We start from the raw sequence: 9,518 nt of genomic DNA, 5'->3' as shown, positions 1-9,518 counted from the left end.
AATGGCAAACTTAATAAAGAGGAGAGTAGCAATAGCTAACTCAACAAAAGGAGAGTGGCAAGGACTAACTCAATAAAGAGAAGAGTGGCAAGGACCAACTCAATAAATTTAATAAAGGCAAGGACAAGGCTTCTACCCATCGCCCACATAAATTTATAAGGGTCACTTGCAATTAACATCATAACATCTAAATGGGCCAATAATTGTTGATGATAAATTAAACATTTGCGGAGAACATCATAGTGTCATGAAAGCCTGTAAATGGCAGGATAATAATATCTTAAAGCAAGTAAACTTAAAGGATAAAACCATCACCTTAGAATTTAGATCGTTTCCTGAATGAGTTGAGTTATTTACTCCATCCATTCCAACCTTATCCAAGATCATGTAATTGTCAAGGTTAAAATCTGATCTAGAGGTGTATCTATAATATGGGTTTAGGATCGTTATATTATAGTTTTAAATATATAAACCCCGTTTCCAGGAAGCTTTGGTCATCTACTTACCCCTAGAACTGCTGGACTCAGTCCGATCCCAAACCCGAGTCGACGACTCTATGAGTCATGGTTGTAGTGCCAGAAATCGGGCAAAAGTATGCCCTGTTTCCTCTGTCTCTTCCTAACTCCTTTCCTTCTCTTTTATTCTCTCTCGTTTCTTTCTTTCCTTCCTTTTTTCTTTCTTTCTTTCTTTCTCTTCTTTTCTTTTTCTTTTCTTTTGTTTATTGAGTACGTTCTTAAACGTCAGGGAGTGAAGGAATTTATAGGATTTACAAGGCTTCTAGGATGTTCCTGCATAGATCATACACTGAACGGGTTGTGCATCGATCCTACATGCACACGGTGTAATGATTTCGTTGGACTTTCATCCTCCGCAACTCTATTTATGCACAGAGACTATGTCGCTGGTCTGTGCAGGGACTTTGAGCCACGGCCTGGTCATGGCAATCGATCTCATCCAATTGCTGGGGAAGTCCCTCTTGATGAAGGGCTATCCAATGGACATCTTTGATCTGTTTTCTTAGACGTCTGTCCCTGATTTTATGCGATCGGCCTTTGATTAAGCAGACAACTACCGTTTTAATGGCAGGTTGATTTACAGCCTCTCTTGGTTTGAATATGCCCTTTCGGACGGTCTGTAGAGGTCTTCCAAGGATCCCTGGCCCACAGGCTTTTTGGCCTAATTGCATTAATATCTTGTGAACGTGACTTTCGAAAATCTTGGGTCGAAGTTTACGGAGTTGAGGTTTGCGCGAGGGGAAAACGGCAGAATAGCAAAACCTATTCTTCCTTTGTCTTTTCAGACAGCTTGGGTAGAATCGGAACTTCTCTTCTCAGGGTTTAGATGGTCTAGATCGTAGAGACTGCCGGTGTAAAAGGGATGGAAGGGATTATGTTTAGGTTGTTTATTTTGTGCAGCATTTGTTTGGACGGGTTGGCGTACACAACACAACTCCTCTGCGTCAGAAGTCATTGGGTTCTCTGGTCCTGGGAGAGCGTCGAGTTCGATGGACGGCTTGGATCATTCAAATGGATCGAAGTGGTGGGCTACAGACATCGCAAACAGACGATATCCTCGGCGGAGAAGTTGGGAGCAGACCGATCATGGCTAGATTCGTATGCGTGGGAGTTTTTCTGTGTGCAAAACAACCTAAGGTAAGATTGTCCTTACCCTAGCTTCGAGATAGACGGTTTGGATTGACCATCCGATCAAAGGGGTGGGCCACAACACATCTTAGCGGACACCGTCTGTTCAAATAGTCGAGTAGTTGGAAAACAAGGAGAAATCCTTTTTTTCAAGGATTCACGAGTCAAACCTAGTTTGACCCATTTCTGATGTGGTGCATGGTGGGTATGCATGCATTATGTGCACCCTCATCCTCAAAGTGGGGTCCACAGTGGCGTGTGATCAAATCCACGCCATCTATTAGACCCTACTTGTCTCATTAGGACGTCTGACTAAAGATAAGGCGAATCTCAAGCTTAGGTGGGCCATATTAAGTGAAAGTTTGTTTTAACTGTGGATCTTGTTGGTATTAGGGTTGAATTTTGACATGTACAGTTAGTTTATGATACATAGGCATGGTGTAAAATTTCACATTAACCGGATCATGGGAACCATGTGATCTAAAATTCAGGAGTCTAAGTTAATGGCATTTTCATAATTATTGTTGATCTAAGAGTTTTGTGAAATCTAATGATTCTACATAGTTATAGGCATGTTTTTAAGTAATTCTTATGAAATAACTTATGTCTAAATCATTATGAATGAAGAGTTATTTTTTAATTTCATTTAAGGGATAGTTCATGTGTCAAATCACATGATGGAGGGTCTTACCCTAAAATTGACGGTCAGATGAGTTGATCTATTGAATGGAGATCATCCCCAATGGTTGGATTCATGTAAGGAATTAGATGTAATGTTAAGATAGTTAGATTGGTATCATACACACGCAAGTTTTACGTTAAATTTCATGGTAATACTCGAGAACTTTCAATACTCGGGTATTGAAAAGTTCGGGGTGTTACAATCTACCCCCCTTAAACATAATTTCACCCCCAAAATTTAGCACTTCTATTATGTAGGCCATTTTTCATGCCTCTAAGGATTCCCTACTTCCTGTGTTCGAAGTAATATGAATAGATGGTTGTATTGGGTTTGCACCCGATACATAGATCCTTTTCCTGCGCAGTGCAGAGGATTTACTGGTATCAATTCATAATCTTGTTAAATCTTGATCCTTTGCTTAATCAGGACATTGGGATCATTCGAGACTCTCTAGTACTTAGAATTTGAGTCAAACCGCATAAATTTCGTAACATGGTTCCATCAGTCCATAGTCTCGATTGTTCTAAACTTGTGGGGAATATCACGAAATCTTATATTCTCGTGAGGGATAATTCTACGTGGCCCATAAAGTTTTCACTACATACTCTAATTAAATTACTTCTATCATCCTCACTGATTCATTATGCTTAAGTTTTCAATGTATTACTCGCAAGGTAGATATATATATGTCTAGGTGTGTATATAACCGGATATGTGAATCGAGACGCTACACTCAGATCTTTGTCATCCTTGGTCATCCATTCATAGCTACATCAAATGCCATAATTAATTGTAGAAATGGAGTTATGAGTTATCTTTTGGAAATATGGCATTGGAGCTCAATATCTTTTTTTCAAAATGAGTAAAAAGTCAAAAGATGTTGAAGATATCCAGGATATTAACATAATCAACTCTTTTGTGGAAAATACAGCAAACTTGAATCGATACTCTATTCCTCTAGAAACACAGTGTGAGGAAAATGATCTCAACTTACTTGTGAACTATACTGAATTAGACAATGATGAGGAGTGGGATGACGACCATGAGTTTACAGCCCAAAATCCCCTGAAATCGATTTCAACTATGGTCTAGGTAAATGATCACAAGGTACAAGAAGTTGCCGACCATAATAATCTACTCCACCTATCTGACACGTTTGATTTACATGTGGAGAATGACTTCCTTCCAATTGAACCACATGATATTTTGAGGCATGCTCGACCCACCCCCCTGATTTAAATGATGATTTGAGTATGGAGATGGACGACTCACTTAATATAACTCTAGTATTTGAAACTAACCAGCGGAGGCCACCATTTGAATAGTCATCCCTCGATAATACAAATCCTCTACTGATTCGTATAAAGGAACTGAGTCCTCACATTACATGTAAGCCTACTGATCCTCAATTTGTCTATGCAGGGTAAGGCAAGATATATTTGGTGATGATTTACTCTCACCGGGATGAAGAGCAAGAGAGTATCCTTCCTTGTATTTTCAAAAGCGATGAAAGAGTCCTTGGGCATATCATCACAGGCCTCATTGTGGAAAATGATTCCCTCTCAACTGAATCTCTCAACTCTTTGGAAAAATGCTTGGCGCACTTTGCAGATTCAAACGATCCCATGATACAAGACATAGTGAATGCCTTGCGAGACAATACCTCGGTAGTTGATACTGACTGAGAGAATCATTATTCTAAAGGCCCTCCTTCCATGGATCCTGATTATTTACCATCAAAGGAGGATGAGCTGACAATTGAACTAAAGTTTGAAACTTTGGAATGTGTTGAGACTACACCGCACTAATAATTTCTCTTAATTTCACCAACTTGTAGTCCCTGATTCACCATATTATACTAACTTTGAAATTTTGTCTGTCACAGGTGAATCATATATACTTTGGATGCCTCAGGTGATTCCATGATAATTTTTTGCCGAGGTCCATAAATTTCTCTACAAATTCATGCTCCAGGGCATTCAAGCCTATTGCAAAAAGGGCTTTTGGATGATCTTATTGAGAAACCTAATGAGAAATTTATCAAGATACTGGCTAGATGAGGAACCTTGGTACATGATTGTGTAGCTTTCCTTTGCTTTCTCAGTTTATTGCTTTTATACTATTTAGGACTAGGAGAGTTTGCTTTTAGTTGTTTAGTCGTTGTGCTAACCCATCTTCATATTAAGATCCTTGGAAAAACTTCAATTCTGCTTCTTCAGGTACTACATCTCCATCACTTCTTTCCTTTCGTTATCTCATATGCATTGAATGCTTACATCTTTTACATTGAGGACAATGTAGATTTTAAGTTGGGGGTGTGGATTAGGTAAACTAATCAGTATTTTCTTAGTTTCTGAGCAAAAATTTTAAGAATTTTCAATTTTTCAAACTCAAAACCTATTTGGAAAGCGATAGTTTGTGTAATTAAGAATGCCTTGAGTAGGATAATAAGATGAAGATTGAATCTTGAATTGTTGGAGTTTGATCAACTGAGTAAACTATCACTGAAGTTCTTGCACTTAATTGACTAGGAGAAGTTTGAATATCATGTTGATCTAAATCACAAGACACATTCAATGAATTATGCTAGAATTTCTAATGATTAGTATGTGAATCATTGATAGATGTTGAGAATTAAGTCTGGAGAATTTTATCCACCTTAAAAGATGAAAAGAACCATTTAAAAAAAAAAACAGTGAGAGTATGTGAATCATTAATAGATGTTAAGAATTAAATCTGGAGAATTTTATCCACCTTAAAAGATAAAAAGAACCATTTAAAAAAACAGTGAGATCGACAAAACAGTCATGTATGGTGAAAAGACTGAAAATGAATGAAAAGAATATAAAGTCTAAAAAGAATGAATAAAAAGTGACCGTCGATATAAAATCAAAACTGGAAAAAGAAGGAAAAGGGGATATGTTCGGAATCAGCACTTGATTATTCAAGTAATCCTGAGGTGATAAGCATGGCTAACTTTATGAAATAATAGTACTTTTATGGAAAGTAAGTTGAAATTCACTAAGCACATTTGGAAAACTTGATATGTGAACTTATGCTCTTAATTAATTGATGAATAACCTATTTGATCGGCCACTCATTTGATTCGGCACTAGGTTTTCAAATTTTCACTATGACTTCTTTGAATTATACTCATTCATACTTATTTACACAAAATATTGTTTTTGGGAAGAGGCTTGAACATTAAGAATTTAAGATTTCTTCACGCATGTTTTACTCGAGACTTGCAAAATGCTGGTTGGGGAGTGTGTTGAGTGTCAAATATTGTATATTCTCCCCTATTTATATCTTCGTTTTAAGAACATGATAGTGCTTAATGGTATATTTTATACATGTTTGTGTTGTAAGGTGAATCTAAGAGCTTGGATTGAAAAGAATGCTAAAAGCATGAATTTAATGCTCAAGAATCACCAAGGCAAAGGATGGATCGTAGGATTCCAAGAACGAAGAACTCACATGCCAAAGATCCAAGGAAACCAAGTGAGAAATGAAGAAAATTGAAGATTTGAAGTGAAGAAAAATAATCCTAAAAATTCACATGAAATTCGACTAGCCCGAGAAAATTCGGGTGAAAGTCTAGCAATAATGTATTTTGAAACTTTCAAGAAATTCGACTAGTCAAAGGACAAGTTTGACTAGTCGAAGTGCCCTTCAATTAGCCCGAGCTCTGGTTCGACTAGTTGGAGGTTACACAGATTTTGCACAAACTGCGTAAATTTGAGGCGATTTCTGAATTTTTCCAACTCGGTGCAAAAGTTAGTGTTCCCCAACTATAAATAGGAGTTCATAGGATGCTCCAAAGCATCTTCTAGGGTTTAAGGAGTAGAGCAAAAGGGTGGAGAGCCGCCGCCAAGAGTTTTCTTCTTCTTCTTTAGTTTGTTTTTATGCTTTTCTTAAGAGATTTTTGTTTAATCATGTCTATGGTTAACTAAACCTCTTAACTATGGCTAACAGGTGAAGTTTGTAGCATGATTGTGATGTTTACTTTGCTTTATTCATGTTTATATTGAACTTCATTGATTTCTAGTTGATTTTAAGGAATATTTTGAGTTTTCTATGGTTTGTTGTTACTCAAATTACAATAGACGTTGCAATAGCTTTGAATATCTTCTTTTCTTATTTGAGATTGTGGGATTAGTAAATCCTGTTGTATGTCATAGTCTCCTGGGCATGGTTGGGTGATGAAATCCCTTTCGAATCTTCACAATTCTCTTCCATTGAGGTTGGATCAATGAGAAGTTTAGACATTTGATCATCTCTCCTTCCAATTGAATAAGATAGGACTCTGATTCCAGTTGGATCTCTTAAATCAAATAAGGTAGCATCTCGATAACTACAAGTGCATCCTTGGCACCCTAGTTCTCACCTTTAAATTCACAAGTTTCAATCTACAATATTCACAATTACTTTCAGAAACATACAAGATTAGTCCTTGTGGAATCGACCTCGATCTCACCGAGCTTATTACCGCATCGTGACCCTACACTTGGGGTTTTGAACACTTGCACTCAACTAGTTTAGATGAAACGAATGCTAGCTGATTATGGAATCAAGGAAGATACAATGACTTTTTATTGCAATAATTCAAGCACAATTAGTATCTCCAAAAATTCAATCCAACATTCTCGTACCAAACACATCGATATTCGTTACCATTATATTCGAGAATTGGTTGAAGGCAAGTCTATCATGCTTGAATACATTCATACTGAAAAGTAGCTTGCAGATAGACTGACCAAGCCACTTGATAGAACTAGATCTTCCAACTTAAAGCATGATATTAGTTTGTGCATTGTTAAATAATTATCTTGTTTCTTTTTATGCATTTTTTGTTTATGTTTATTTTGATTAAATACATAAAATGATAATAAAATAAAATATTAAAAAAATTAGTATAAAAAAATCAAAATTTTGTGATTTTTTAACTAGTCGAAGTACATACTTGGCAAGTCGAATTCTTCGACTAGTCAAGTAGATACTTAGGCCAATCGACGAACGCGCGATTTCACCTTAAAAGGGGGGGAAATCACTTTTTCTTTTCATTTCTCTTCTTCCTTGATTAGCAGGTGCCCCATTCGACTAACCCATCTTTCATTCTTGCTAGTACATGTTTTCCTTTCAATTTTCTTCTAGTATTTGGTAATCTATTGCTAGAAAATCTCTTTTGGGTATTATATTCATCAATTGAAACCCTATTTGGGGTGGGTTTTCTTCAAAATTTGATATACTCTTTCCTTTAGCATTTTCTTTGATTTTTATCTTGTGTAAACTGATATGGAGTTTTGATCCAAGAAAATGACACCTAAAAATCATGTAGCTCTTCGTTTAGATCTACTAATATTGGTGTGAGAACGCTATGGGCCCTGGAAGAGGATTCGGAGCACGTTCCGGATTTCCGCACTAAAGATATTATCATAGAAAGATCAGTCAATATAGACCACATTTCTCCTTTTGGTCTAGTTCCCATTCTTTCTGAAGTCGGTTGGGAACGTATGTTGGGATGGGGTGGAACGACTTACCGCTCCATTGTGCAAGGAATTTATGCATCAATCTCTAATGTATCCCTTGATAACTTGACATGCACAATTAAATTCGTTAAAGCGACATTCTTAATGACACCGCATGTTATTTCGCCGTTGATGGAAATTGATGTTGCAAAAAATGGCATACATATAGCCACATTAACTGAAAAAATGTCACATACTGAAAAACAAACGAGAACCCATAAGTTATGTCGCTTCAATGCAGAATGGCAGTCGGGTAATGCCCTCCCCGCAAACCAAATGTTCCACAAGTATAGAGTTTTGCATAGAATTTTCACTTTCAATATCTATCCTCGATCTGGGAATAAGACTGATCTTACTCCCTTCATAATTAGAGTCTTTCATTTTGTTGTGTCGGGTATTGTCAAGCCTGTGTCCTAGTACCCTGTCATTCCTTAAGAACTCGTGGTCCTTTCGGTCAAATTTCGGCGACCCGCGACCTGTAGATAGTATTTGCGAGTGACCTTAAGTCGCACCCTATCAACTTCGGCTTAAATCGAGACCTATGCCATTGCCACCGCGCCATCGCTACAGTTCTGATGCCGCGTCTCATGTGCCAATCTGACGCTTAGATTGTGAGATGTGGCCCGCGCTCTATCCTAGCCCTTGATCGCTAATTGCAAGACCCACCTATCCCAGTTGTTGCAATTCCCTAGAAAACCATCATTAGGATGATGTCACCCCAGGGTGACATCACCCTACCCTAGCCCCATGCCTCTTACAAAATAATAATTGCTAGCCCCCATGCCTTCTTACACCCCTCTTACAACTAATGATTGCCTAGCTAAGAGAGCTAGCAATCATTGCCTCTCTCTCTCTCTCTCTTATCTCTCTCCCTTTCCCTTTCATTTCTCATTCTTCCATTACAATGGCCATGGTCGTCCCACTCATCTCCAAATTTTCAGCCACTTCCACTCTCTAGTTCCCTGAATCCAACCCTCCAAACCCCATCTCAACTGTATGGCTGGACAGACCATGCAGGCCTGGTTGAGGGAAAAACCCAAATACCAGCTTGATCCTTTTGAAGTGGGGTGGCCCACTGACGTGTGGACCCCACCTTAATGAACATCCATATCGTCCAAGGCCAACAGGCCCATCGTGATGTATGTGTTGCACCCACATCGGGCCCACCTTGTTGCCTGTCCGTTTGGATGGGCCAACATGAAGGAAAACACAAATATCAACTTAAATCCAAAGCTGGTGGTCCCCACATGTGTGGACCCACCTTAATGTATGGTTTCATCCTCACCGTCTAGCCTACTGGACGGTGGGACCCACTTCAATGTGATGTATGTGTTTTACATCCACATTGTCTGTCATTTGCTAGACGTGGACCCACCCCACACGTGTTGCTCGTGTGAGGGTGGGGCCCACCTTAAAGTATGTGTTATACCCTCACCGTCCAGCAGAGCTGGGACAGTGGGACCACCTTGATATATATGCTTTATCCACCCCATTCGTCCATGGACCGGCATGATGTACGTGTTTTATCCAAGCCATCCATGTCGGATGTGGACCCCATTGTAATGTATACGTTGTATATCCAGCTGGTGGGGCTTACCTTAAATGTATGTATTGTATATCCAGCTATCCATCTGTCCAGACGGTGAGACCCACCTTGATGTAATG

Source organism: Magnolia sinica, chromosome 9, assembly GCF_029962835.1.
Source record: "Magnolia sinica isolate HGM2019 chromosome 9, MsV1, whole genome shotgun sequence".
NCBI lineage: Eukaryota > Viridiplantae > Streptophyta > Magnoliopsida > Magnoliales > Magnoliaceae > Magnolia > Magnolia sinica.
The sequence above is the reverse complement of the archived record's forward strand: the minus strand, read 5'-3'. Positions refer to the sequence as shown.